The sequence below is a fragment of the Nanorana parkeri genome, unplaced genomic scaffold (assembly GCF_000935625.1).
Source record: "Nanorana parkeri isolate BGI_ZX_2015 unplaced genomic scaffold, ASM93562v1 scaffold2174, whole genome shotgun sequence".
Classification (NCBI taxonomy): domain Eukaryota; kingdom Metazoa; phylum Chordata; class Amphibia; order Anura; family Dicroglossidae; genus Nanorana; species Nanorana parkeri.
The window spans coordinates 35,347-49,730 of record NW_017308442.1 but is presented as its reverse complement, the minus strand read 5'-3'; the positions used below and the strand labels follow the sequence as shown (position 1 = coordinate 49,730).

Here is a 14,384-nt window from a genome sequence, read left to right as displayed (position 1 = left end):
CAAGTTCAAGTTCTCCCTTATGCCACCACCGGCCCTCGGAGATTCCTCGATTGATGGTGGTAAGCGTTGAAGGAGGAATCTGTGATATTTTCTTGGTTTAGCCAGCAGGTTTAACAAAAGAGAATATGACAGTGTATGGCCAGCTATAGCACTTCTGCCTCACAGCACTGGGGGTCCCTGGTTCGATTCCTGGTCAGGACACTAGCTGCAAGGAGTTTGCATGTTCTCCCTGTGCTTGTGTGGGTTTCCTCCGGGTACTCCAAAGACATGCTGGAAGGCCGATTTTCGTTTGCGATCGCGTTTTCGTCCTATATTCGTAAAGTTGATGGGCAGTGTACAAACGCAAATACTGTACAATCGTACGACTTTTGTATTTCCATCAGGTTAGAAAACTTCTGTCGAATCGTACGATTTTCGCAAGGTTGGTGGCATTTTCATATGTCAAAAATCATACGAATTAACACTGCTCATGTGCAAACAAAAATCTGTGTGGTCGATTAATGAAATTCGTCCAGGGGATTTCTGCTAAAGGACGCTAATTGAACTGTGCGATGGTCAGGGCAGGATGAGGCCGTCGTACGAGAATCGTATGACGGTTCAATCATTGTACAAAAATTTTCGCCTGATGATTGCAAGGTGTATGGGCACCTTAAAGTGATCTGTATGTATGCATGTGAGATGGGGACCTTAGACTGTAAGCTCCTTGAGGGCAGGGACTGATGTGAATGTGCACTGTGTAAAGCGCTGCATAAATTGTATGCACTATATAAATAGCAATAATAAATAAATAAACGTTCTGCTTAGGTGTGAAGGGCCCTAGGTTTGCAGGTAGAGTTCCTTTTTAATCAGATTTTACACTTGTATTATTTTTAATGTTAGGTGAAGTCAGAATTAGCAGTTTATAACAGCACACACTTAAACAATGTATTTCTTATAAAATAACAATGTAAAGAGACAATGACAGGTAGATTGTCCTCACAGTGATCAGAGTGTTCCACACCCCCTTCCCTTCTGCTCCCTCCCTCCCTTTGTGGGCGGATCTTGTAGTTCTCTAAAGTCCCCGATCACTCTCCACCTTCATGCCACTTTCTGACAGCAGAAGGATTTTATACAAAGTCTTCCTGCAGGGAGACATTTTCATCTGCAATATACTATTCTCTTACCAAACCTTTCAATTTTAAGGAGCAGTATGCTACTACACAAATACTGCAATCGAATTGTTGAAGATTAAATTAGAACTGTTCATTTAAAAAAAGAAATAGAAAGTGGTGTTAATAAATGAAACTGAAGTGCGAGCAGACAATACAACTGACAATACAACTTTAAGGCTGCCAAGAACAGCGAGTGACAGCAGCGCCTGACAGCGTGGGAGATAGAGGTGAGTGCATGCTTTCTCTATCCCGAGCTCTGGCTGATGCAATCTCAGATGTCTGTTAAGTGAGGTGGAAGCCATGATACCGGAGACCACAGGGTGGCAAGCCTCAAACTTCCTGGCTGGGGTGGGACTAAAGGTCCCAGCGTGCTTGTACAGAACACCTCACCTTAGCTGGAAGAGGCGGACTGCCAAATACTTCCGCGGACGCCTATTAGTTGCGGTCTGTGTTGTTATCTACAACAAAATGGCTCCTGCTCTGGGGACAGAAATGAACCGTTGATTTTCCTCTTGTAACTGAATGTAACATGTACAATACATGTGTTCTGATCTTCAGAGATTATTCACCGGGGTGAGATCTGGCGGGACGTCCATTGATAAAAGCCGCTCTGTGTGTCCGGTATGTGATCGGGGTGATCTGTAGGGGCTGGGGTTTGATTGACAGCTGGAATCGTGTCATTATAGATTGCTGTATGAGGCGCTGGGTAGCGATGTGTGGAATTACCACTCTGTTGTCAGTCCCAGCTGTCGTCCCAGCTTCTTCCTTAGTCTGGGTTTTATGTGGTTCATATATATGTGATGTAAAACAATTATTATTGCTTTGAAGACCTCACTATGCTTGTTATTGTGGCACTGACGTGGCATTGAAGGTGACCATTGATGACAGCACATGGGTGACATTACACTGTGTGATCAGGAAGTGACAGGGGCAGTACACATTAATAGATTTGATTTCCTTGATAGAAGAATGGTGGTGTATGGGCATGTGCGTGGGCTTGGTGCTAATGCGTAAAACTGTCAGGGACACGCCCCCTCCTGGCCCGATCAGCTGCAGATGGGGCATTTTCTGCAGCTACAGGTAACAAAGGGGCGGGAAATGCCCAGCCGTAGCTAATTGGGTCGAGAGGGAGATCAACATATCACTGACAGTTTTGCGTAGGCTCTGGTTCGCACCAAGTGCTAAACCAATACACTGCGCTATCTCCACTTATTGTGAAACAATTGAATATAACCCTTAAACCTCCAAATAGACAATAGAACAACCCAAAACGCAACGGTGTGTATACCGCCCTATATTAAGTGTACACATGAAATACAATAAGTATGGTGCAAAAAATATATTAAACAGCGTGAAATAATGTGTGAATCATTAATATTCGAGGATATTCAAATCAATCAATGTGAATAATGTGTACATAAATTAATATTGAGGATAATCAAAATCCATATATAATAAATATTAAATAACTAAAGTCCATAAAAGATATATAAAGTACAGAACTTCATTCGGTTTGCACTCTTTCCCCAATCCTTACTGATTCATTCAAGGTGTCAAGTGGGGGAAAAGAGTTAGATGTGGAGGAGACCGTCAATTGATTTGTTCACACGATGTCCGGACAAAGAGTCATGTGTCGTCTTGCTGGAATCTTGGTGTGATTTGTATAAAAAATAAAAAGAATTGGACACTTTCATTGTTTATTACACATAACTATTTTATTTTTTCATTCATTTTTCCCAATTGTATTTGTTTTAACCACTTAATGTTAGCATCTTCACTCACAGTATTCCAGTTAGGACTGTGTGGTTTTTTTTCAATATGCACACTCGCATCATGTATTAGTTTTAGCAACACAGGTTAATATTGCACGCTAGTCTCGATCGAGAGAGATTCACATTGTTAAACATCTTTATTCGTTTGTCACACAGTGTCCATGCAGACATATATTATTCATTGATACTTTCCTTGTAGAGAGGTCCAATACATCAGGTTATTTTGTATTATTTACAAACCCTTCTCATAACACTGTGCTTTTGGTTATCACACCGTGACGCTTATAGCGCTGCACCATTGATTAATTAACCTTTTAAGGCTTAGGGCCTGAGCTCAGCGGCTTCTAGCTAGTCCGGTTTTTCTTCCTGTTTTTTCGGTAGCACAGATCATCTGTTTTCCATCACTATTGGAAAACTGCCGGCTGTTACCGGCAACACCATTGAACTCAAACTCTTCTCAACACTTCCTCTTTGCCTCAATGTGCCTCTATGCGGTCAAGGAAGTAGATAGCATTAGGTGGGCTGAAGAACACCATGAGTTGCATGTTGTCACTGGCAATAGCCTTCAGTTTTCCATACATGGTGGATGAATTTATTAAAGTACATGTGTTATATGTTTTTTTTTTTTAATTTTCATTCAGTAATTAGAGTGATCTTTAAATTCATGCACATGCCAAAATAGTCTTATGGTATTGTAATGTTGGGGAGCTCACAGAGCATTCACACATGGCTTTTCCATAAACAAAAAGTCTTTACTTTTCTCTTTAAGCAACTCACAGGTGGAAAACACAAATGAAGACTTAACTTCAGCATATAACAAAGTAAAGTTAATTTATCGTCAGCAAGAAGGGTATCTTGTCTCACCAACTAAAGGTTGTCCTGTTCACTCACTGTCCTAGTCTCAGGACATTAACGTTGGCCTTAGCAAACCATCTCAGAGGTGCTTCATGTTCTTTAGCTGCTTCCAGCAGCTTTCCACACACTTTGTGTACCTGGCTCTCTCAGCCTGTCTAATCCTCCAGCCTCCCTGGCTGTTCCTGGTGTGGCTCCAGCACACCACCTGGCTTGGCCCTCATGTGCCTCCAGCACACACCACACCAACTCTCCTTAGCTCTGGCCTGGCTTCTTAATGAGGCTGCTCTTAGCCACCTGATCAGCCCCGACTGGTCATTGGCAACACCTGGCTCCAGGACTGGAGATTTCGTCCCACCCAGGGCTCCAGGAAATCTCCAGAGCTCTAGATCTCAGCTAAAATCTGGAAAAACTGGAAGAAACTGAAAAGCCAGGTTCTTTCTCAAACTATTTTACACTCTGGACCCTCTTAGCCCCTCTGGTTGAGTGTCCTGGGTGCCACAGTTGCCAAACTACACCATGGCAATGCCCTGCACTGCCACAGTACAGATTAAATGAAATGTGTATACATGATTTCCACTTATTATATCAGTTTGACTCCTGAATTGTGCCCATTGTATCAAGAACATGGTATCTGTAACTAGAAGGCAATGCAGCATGCCTAAAGCTGGCCATACACCAGGCGGACAAATGAGTATGGAATTCAGGAGCCAATCTGTCCAATCCAGTAGCCAGCAGGATTTTTGTAGGGGCCAGATCCATTGACAGCTAGAGGGAAAAAAAACTAAAAAAGTTGGGAGCCAGATGGCATTGGTTACTTGGCTCCTGGGATCTATCTATCTAGCTCTGGCCTACACTGTTTTTTTCCACAAGGCTCAATGAGGAAAAAAAACGTGATTCCCCCATTCATGCTAAACGGCATGGATGGTAGAAGCCCCTCACTGGGCTAATGCATTCTTTTTTTTTTTTTTACATTCGTTTATTATCTGAACAAGTACAATAAACACGTATTGCATGTAGTAATACAAAAAGACATATCACACAATTACCCTGTTTGTATTCTTGGAGTATTCCAAGAGCTATGGAATTCACATAAAGTTTGTAAATCAAGATCCGGCCCTGACACCCCATATGACAGGTTACCATGAAAATAATAACAGAATTTTATAGTAGGGTATGTCACGTGGCCGTACCATGTGTGTAACATAATGGTGAGTTCTTCAGATCTGCTCATTTTCTATATAGGAACTATACAAGAGGGAGAGAGAAAAGACAGAAAAGGGCGGAGTCAAGGGGATGTAGCATTTCCTTATGGAAACACGAATATAGTTGTAGAAGAGGAGATCAGGAGGAGAGAGGTACCTGGCCTGCTCCCCCCCCTCCCCCCCCTTCAAGGGGAGAAATCCTCCAGGTCTACTGTTGGGAGACGGTGAAGTAACTTTCACCACGTCCCCCCATGTGAGGCAACTACTGGGGGATGGAGGTGGCCAGGGGAGTGGGTGCACGCGTGTCTCCTGACAGGAGAGCTGCGTAACGGTCGGAGTGTTGGAAGTAGATCCACGCACCCCAGGTGGACAAGAACTGCCCTTCTGTGTTTCTGAGGGTAGCCGTTAGGTCTTCCATGTTTAGAGAAAATTTTCAAGTCTACGTTCAGCAACGCAATCGGGCGGTAATTACCACAAATCATGGGGTCACGGTCTGCCTTAGGTATAAGGGTGATCCAGGCTCGTAACATGTCCCTAGGGATCGGGGAGTCCTGTAAGATGGAGTTATACGCGGTGAGGAAGTGAGTAGAGAGTTGGGAATTAAATAGCTTGTAATAAGCGGCTGTGAAGCCGTCGGGACCCGGGGCCTTTCCTGGTTTAGTGGCTCTAATCGCAAGCTCCAGTTCCATTGGGGAAATAGGGGCCTCCATCACCTCCCTATCTTCGGGGGACAGTACAGGCATATCTGTACAGGGCTAATGCATTCTGATAGCAAGGGGTGTGCCAATGCCAGACTAACCGCACAGTACTACAGTTGATTGGCAGAAGTTGCTGTTCAACCGATAATTTTTGGACTGGCACCTTCTTCAAAAATTAATTACAAAAATTGCACAGAGGGGTGCTGACTGAGCCATACACATAACATTTCAGTCAGCAAGACTGCTGAAATGCGAGCAATGAATGGCCAGCTGTAGCTCTGTATATATACAGTAATCGGTGAAGGCTCACTTGTTTAATGGGACTGGTATTAAATGTTTTGCTTTGGATCAGCTCTTTCATGCAGTTGGCAGTTATGTGCTACTGACAAGGTAAACATAATGTACATGCGTCACTAGGGAAACAGTCATGGTAATGCATAAATATAGATGGCAGTTTATATGGGTCAGTGCCAAAGAAGAAAGGGAATCCAAATATCTAAGCTTCATACTGTACATAAATATGGTCACTTCTTTTAACCTGCGCTGAATGACGGGCATCTGGCTACTGCTGGCATTAAACAGTTCTGTTTGGACGCTGGCATTATGTGCTTGGCATCATTTCAAACTAATTGATTTATAGTTGGGTCATTTTATGACATTTTAAACTAGGGATGCACCAATACCGTTTTTTTTGGTATGGAGGACAAGTACCAATATTTTTTGTTTTAGGTACTCGCCGATCCCGGAAGTCCCATTAAGGAAGCCAGGTGGTGTGTAATGACTCGCTGCCCGGCTTCCTGATTAGCCGGGAAGCCAGCTCCATGCTCCCTCGTCCTCAAGTGGCAAGGGAGCATGGAGCCGGCTTCCCAGCCAATCAGGAAACCGGGGGGAGTCATTACCCGCCACCGGCTTTCTGATTGGCCAGGAAGCCAGCTCCATGCTCCCTGATGACGAGGGAGCTGGCTTCCCAGCCAATTAGGAAGCCGGGCAGCATGTAATGACTCGCTGCCCGGCTTCCTGATACCAGAGGTTCCGGTATCGGGATAGACATCGGGAGCATTTGGCCGAGTATGAGTACTTGCCCAAATACTCGGTATCGGCATTGATACCGATACTACTATTGGTATCAGTGCTTACCTATTTTAAAGCAAGGCTGGTGTTCATACACTACTTAGGAAGACATTTCGGCACTGAGCTTATTTTTCAAAATCAATCAGTTGAGGAAGAATTCCTATTGTAAGGGTATTATTTTAAAATGAGGAAGTGTTCACTAAACATCCTTTTGTACCAATAACTTGGGTGTGTGTGATATTTCTTCTTTGTATACTTTGTGAATATCAAGGGATGTATTTATTTTATAAATAATTTGCAGAACCATTTATCCTGTGAAACAGCATGCACATTCATGTTGTGCAAATGGAGGCAGAAACATTGTTATTATTAGGGATGCACCAATACTAGTTCACTAGTAGGACAATGGTGGTTCCCATGCTCACCTTGGAGAAGCACCAAGCTAATTGTTGTGGTTTTCCAAAGTCTTACATGTGTATTGCATTCAGCTTCTGCAGGTACCTAAGAATGAGAGAATTCAGCGGCCGTGAAGTCTCTGCAATGAACTCTGTGTGATCATTGTATCTGTGGCATGTATAATACAGGAGTGGAGAAATTAAAATGAAGTGCAGCAGGAATTTTTAGGAGCCAGCTCCATTGACCGTAACAAGAGAAGACCTCACATGTTAGGCGCCGGCTGCAGTTTTGTCTACCTGGCTCCTGGGATTTGTCTAGCTGTGGTGTAATGGCTTTTTGTGAAGTGGGGGTTTACTTGTGAAGAATTCACTTGGCATCTGGTATATGAAGACACAATTGGGATTTAGGGGTCAAAATACATTTTACCCAAAAATCTCTCCCGGGCTTCCCTACTTCCCAGGACCTTGGTGAGGACATCTCCAATCACTCCCAAGTAGAATCCATTAGTGGACACCTGCTGTGACAAACTAGTTGCGCAGAGGTTTCTGTAACCCGCACAGTAGTAAAACCCTAGTAGAGTTTGAATGCTGTCCCAGACCTAGTGATCACATATGCTGTTTTTCTGTTGATGGCATATGTGCTCAAATACTTGCTCTTCTGGACCAAAGGCACAACAAAGCCCAGCAAGAATGATTGCACTTAGGGCTCCTCTACACCTTAGAGCCTTGTATGAGGATGCAGTATGCTGGCAGTGTAGAAATACTATCCATTGTTTGATATTTGTATGTACATAGGAAAGAGGAAGCGGATTAATTGCTAATAGACGAGGCCTGCTCAGAGCAAGAGCTTCCTCATTGCAGTATGTGGTCTAAAGCTGGCCATACACCTATAGATTTTTTTTTTCTATCAGCCTATGGTCAGATGGAAAAAGTGCAACAGATTGCTCCAGCTAAGCTAAACTGTGTGGATGGAGGAATCTCCCACTGGGCCAAGCTTTCATTTTATAAAGTCAACAAAAAAAGGCAAGGGCTTACTGATTTTTAATTTGAACACACATTGATCATGAAGGCCCAGGAGTGGTTGGCTGTAAGGTAGGCTAACACAGTGCCAAAAGGTGAATTAAACTAAGCAGTACTGAGCCAGCCAGGTTGCCAGGGTTGGTGGAACAATCATGTCCTAAGGAGGAGTGGACTCCCAACACTCATGGAATTCATGGAGTCTCCTACAACATGTCCTTCATCTTCAAGTTGCCCAAATAAAAGTATACATATGTCTTGTGACATTTCATTAGCAAGTTAAAACTCACGAAGTTGCAAAGCCTTGCCCCCTTACTGCAAAGCGTGACTTGATAAAAAAAATTCCACATGAGCCACAAGTGCTCACCAAGGACATGGAACTGAGAGGAGTCATACAGGCATGACCAAAGGAAACCTGTGCATGGAGGAATACCTAGACTGACATCGTTGACCTCACAATGCTTGCTAATTAGCTGTCATGCTGATCTATCAGCTTTTATACTTTAAAACTGGGGAGGCCAAATTAATACGGAGTCCAGGAGCCAGTCTGTCCAGTCCAGGAGCCAGTCTGTCTGTCCAGTTCAGGAGCCAGAAGGATTTCTTTTTAGGAGCTTGTTTGACAACAACCAGAGAAGACCTCAAAAGTAAGGTGCCTGCAGTAAATTCTGAGGAGCATTGGCTACAGGCTCACTGACACTGACTTGGAACACGTATGATGATAAGAAATTCTTATTTCTTTGTGTCTTTGCTGTGTCCTTGTGCTGGCTCAATAAATTATAAATGATAGAGTGGGTGGTGGGGACAGAGTGATGCCTTTTTAAAAAAATGCGTATTTGTTTTACTACTGTTTACTGTAATTGGCAGTTATTCTTAAAATGAATAGATCCACTGTGCATAGATCAATGCATAGATGTCAAATTCCCCACATATTACATCCAGTTTTTCAAGGCTGCTACAGGCATTGGAATGTTTTTACCTTTTAATTTTTCCAATTATGTAGTCATTTTTCTTCTAGGTGTTTCCCTCGTCAGTTGTTAGTAGCAGACAGTGACTTTCTTACTGTCAGAGCCATTTTTGTATTATATATTTTCTTAAAGAAGAGACCCTGAAGAATAAAATGGTGGTAGTTGCAGGTTTTTATGTCACATGATATTAGTGCAACAATTTATCCAACCCAAATTTTCAGTAAAAAATACAAAGCTTTCAAATTAATTTTAAGTGCACACACATTTTTCTGGTAAAATATAAAAGATGAGGTGGCAAAGAACCTCGGTACTCAAAATTCTCCATAGGTGACACTTGAAAAGCTTTTACATCTTCTTCATACGTTGGTGCACCGATGCATGTGTTTACATTTGTATTTGTGCGTATGTGTGGGCAGGTGGCTTTAAAAATCATTTTGGGGTGGGGTGTTTTTTTTTTTTTGTACTTTTTTATTTAACTTTTTTTTTTACATTTCACTTTTATTGCTATCACACAGGGGATTAACAGCTATGCAATAGCATATTACTGGTGACAGGTTTTTAAGGAGACATCGGGGGTCTATTAGACCTCTTTTGTCACCTATGGACCTCAATGAAGTTGATCCAAGCACCTATTGTGCTTCTTCCCTATCCACAGTAGCCAGGGAATGAGAGCTCAGAAACTAAGTGACAAAATCCCCATCACCCGGTTCAGTCACTGGAGGGGAGGTCAGCGAACAGATGTTTGCTAATCTCCTCCCATCATGGCTGTCCCGGGGGCCACATGAGGGGCAGCGAATCCTGGGACACGTGATGAGGGTAGTCGGGGGGGAGTGATTGGGGGCTCAAATTCCACCACACAGCTGAGAGTCATCTGTCTACAGCGCCCTACAACACACAGATGTGGATGTTTTGTGGTGCGATGCCTTGCCAAAAGTAGCTCTGGGTTGCCCATCATCTCCCGCTCCCGTACCCCAGCATACTATCCCCATGTCCAACCATGGCATCTCAGTGGCTAACAAAATCAAGTAGTGGCTCCAGGTGAAAGCTCTTTGTACATATTTATACCTAAATGTTTTATTTTATTTTCCAACGATACATTTTGGTTTTGAAGTCTGTATTCAGGGTTAAGGACCTTGTGCGAAGCTCAGCCATTGTAGAGCTTGAAAACATTTAATTACCTTCCTGGCTATTTTAAGAACATGTCCCCATAACAAAGAATCACTATCTGGAAATAAAACAAAAAATAACAGAAAAGGAAGTGCCAGCCTATCTTATTTACATCTGCATTCCAATAAAAATTAGTATTCGTCATTAATAACTTGGTTAATCTTTTGTGACCGGAGGTCTATGCTGCCTAGTTGCACCGTGCAGGGATGATTAAAGACACAATGGAGTAAAAGCTGACCAGCAGCTACCCAGTCCTCTCCTTTTCCTCCACTCTGCACACCCTGGTCCATTAATATACTTAATGGTAAAAGAGACGGTGAAACTCCTAAAGTGCAACTGAAGCCAAAACTTTACAGGTAAGTAAAGAGGGATTAGAACATTGTCAGGTTTTTATTGCTGTCTGTTTCCTCCATTAGGGAGATTCCACCTCTGTACTTGTCCTGGTGACTGTTATCGCTGAAAGAGCATGCAGTCAGACTGTTCAGGTATTTTGAGAGCCAACGGGGCAGACTAGCCAGATACTGAAGCTCGGCCCAGTGAGAGATTCCTCCATCCACACAGGTAGATGGAGGAATCTGTTGCACTTTTTTCATCTGACCATAGAAAATCTGCAGATAATCTATAGGTTTATTGTCAGTTTTACTCTATCCAAAAAAAAAAAAAGCCTGGGCTTCAGTGTGAGTCCTACTTTAAGTCCTCATTGTATTACATGAAGTCTTCCTAGCCTGCAGAACAGCTCCATGGTGACAAGGCTTTGTAGACGTAAAATCTCCAGGCTATTAAAACTCAAACAAGTGAGTGGGAACAAAAGGTTGGGTGTGCAGAAAAGCAGGTAGATAAGAGGGGAGTACAAATAAAGGCTAACAATCTTTTTCCTAAAGAGATCTCTTTCCCGAAACCTTGACTTCCTATGAACTATGCAGTGTGCACCTGATGTACGATTCCCAAGCATTTGTGACAACTGGCCTGTGTGGCATTCCTGTCTACTTTTTATATGCAGTGAGCTAAATGTGGCAGTCTACATAGGTGCTTGGTGAAGCTTTGTTCTATGAAAGGTCAAAATGAACACGCAGCATAGTGTTTTTAGCAATGTCATTTATGTTGCTGTCTCTGGTATTCACTTACATGCTCAGTTATATCACTACTCCTTCTGCATTCTGAAACCCTCACTTATTCTCTAACCCCTCCTAGCCCCTTTTTCCTTATATCCTAAATGCCAAATACTACCACAGGGCCAGAATTTGGGTATTCATGTCTGTGGCAGATTGAAGATTGTGAGCATTGGTTCATCAAGGTGTGTCTGAAACCAATTAAAAATATATATATATTACAGCTTACTAGTCCTTAGTAGCAGTTCCCTTGGCATAATTGGTTGGTTGCGATGGCACTGTTGGCTGCACACCGTCCTTGGTTGCTAGGACACTTTCAGCCCACAGTGTCATTAGTTGCCAGGACACTGTCAACCCCACAGCACCATTGGTTGCTAGGGTACTTTTGACCCTTAGCATAATTGGTTGTTGGATGCTGTCATTCCACAGCATCCTTGGTTGTTGCTATGACACTGTCAGCTGCCATTCGTCCTTGGTTGCTAGGACGCTGTAGGCCACACAGTACCATAACAACAAATGATGATGTACAACTGTCCGTGTTATAGCAATCAATTACACTGTGCGGCCCTGGGACTGATTATGCACTGAGGTTGGACTGTCTGTGGTATGAACACTCTGGCGTCAGTGCTGCATCCCTCCAGGTAACAGAATTCTGTACCTATTTCTGACAGGTACAAAGGATTTGTGACAGACACTTAACATTTGTCATGCAGAGGCATGTCTGCGACACTCTATGATTTCCTGGGTTCCTGACCTAGGGCGATCTCCTCACTGTATCATATATATGTAGGAGCACGGCTGTCCCCCTAGAACAAGAAGTGTGTTAGAACTACAGACCACCGCGCCTCCCCTCTCTATAACATAGACGGAGGGCATCTCTTGACTTTCTCTGTTAAAGTCGAGATTGGCATATCACAGTCTCCTGTTTTAATCAGTCTCGGAGCACTTAAAGAGCTGGTTAAATTATGTGTGGAATCACAAGGGTATCTGTATGGAGAATAAATGACCAGATAGCATAGGAATAGGTTACTTTAAAGTGGACAGTCCTGTGCCCACATTTTAGATTGACACCTTTCCTTTGATCTGTCATGAGATGACAATCCTTAAATCTTTTTGTTGGCTTGTTTGCTGTGGAACGACAAGAGGGAAATGTCATTATTTCCAGTATCATGTGCTGTGTGTGTATATATACATGAAGGCTTGGTCCAATGTCACGTGCTGCTGTGTATGTGTACCTACGGGGTGGGTGGCAATGCAGGCGTTTGCAAGTTCTGAAGACTACAGCCTGAAGGAACCTGGTAATCTGTAATTCAGATAATGAAGGGCATAAGAAAACAGGTATTGTTGCATTCTTCTCTGACAGCTTTATGGGGATGTTCTCATTCATCGTTATTATATTTAAGTATGCCATCTTTCTTTACAGCACTGTACAAAATTGTTGCATTGTCTTCCATGAACTTGAATTAATGTACAGTATAACAACAATAATATTGTTTCTGTTTCAGGGTCATATAGAAATATTTATAGGGGGAGTAGAGGTGGGGTAGGAGAAACATAATGGATAATAATATGTAAGCTGTTTTAAAGCACATCTGTTTTAAAGCCCAGCTGACCTCCCCGACGGCAAGGGTTAAATGCTTATTTTTGCCTAGGGGACTAGAGTAAAGCAGATTTACTTACCTGTGAAGGTTCATACTGGATTACTGTACAGATCTGGAAGAAATATACAAAGCACACCAAGATTTAAGGAAGAACATGGGCGTCTCGTGAACGCGCACAAAAGTGCGCTCATTGACGCACGCTGACAAAACGTGCACAAATGCAAGCGGAACACACTTGTGGTGCCATTACCACACCCCAAATGTGATCAAGCAGATGCATTTTTTTTTGTGCGCATGAGAATGCTCACAAACACACGAGGAAAAAAAATGGAAAGCATGTAGCAAAATTTGTGACATGTACTACTTTCCCATGCTTGGCACGTGTCCAGGCATCCATTGAGATCAATAGGGATACGCGCCAAACGTGGGAAACAAATCCAAAAGCGCATTTCACCGGGACACGCAATCCCGCTAATGGCAGGTGTGAATGGGGTCTTGAAGAAGAATTCTAGGGAGGAAAATAAAGTTAAACTCACCCGATCCTCTCAGCTGGTCGCCTGCCTGTTTCCTCCTAAGCTCTGGTAATGGTATGTCGGTCAGCGTCCTCACATCATACACACTGCGGGGGGACTTTATCAAAACTGGAGCAGACAAAATCTGGAGCAGATTTGCACTGCAACAAATCAGCTTCTCTCTTTCATTTTCAAATCTTACCTGAGCAAACTGAAGAGGAAAGCTGATTGGTTGCCATGGGCAACTGCTCCAGATTCTGACTCCTCCAGTTTTTATAAATTCCCCCCTGTGTATGACTCAGGTGCCTTAAACCGCTGCAGCGAAGGAGGAACGAGGCAGAAGGGACTGGTCTTTGAGCAAGCCATCTCAGGGTATTGAGGGAGGATCTTTTTTAAAATTTTTCTTCCTAGACCAAAACGAGCACTTTACCCATGCATTGCAGGCGTAGCAACAATGCAAGGGTTAAAAAAACTTTTTGCCCGGAGTTCTTCTTTAACTTTATTGAACTTTCCCAATCCAGACTTTTTTCTGAGTAACATTTAATGTACAGTAAACCATAGCAACCAATCTGGATAGTTTACCTGATCTAATCTAAAATCTGATTGGTTAATATTAGTTGCTGCACCCCGCCAATTATTAATACATGTGCATGTTCTTATTAAATGTAAATCCGAAAATAGTTTGCTGTATTTTTGTGTCTACTTGTGTGACTGTAGTTTGTGTTTTAGCGCCGATTCACATCTGTGCGACAGCATCCACAAAGACGCACGATTTTGCAGCACGCCAAACCGCGTGTCACTTTGTAAGACTCACTCCGGTGCCATGCATTGTTAATGGAACCCCAACACCCCAAACGCATGGTAACAAG

General features: G+C 43.0%; 1 protein-coding gene across 1 annotated transcript in view; it reads left to right on the top strand.

The window, feature by feature from the left end:
- Window positions 1-1,702: 1,702 nt before the first annotated feature.
- LOC108800942 (sodium-dependent neutral amino acid transporter B(0)AT2-like) overlaps window positions 1,703-14,384 on the top strand; it is a 44,293-nt gene continuing 31,611 nt past the window's right edge. Inside the window, exon 1 of the mRNA XM_018572926.1 lies at window positions 1,703-1,724. The gene's annotated coding sequence lies outside the window, so the exon portion shown is untranslated. The remainder of the gene's footprint in view (window positions 1,725-14,384) is intronic.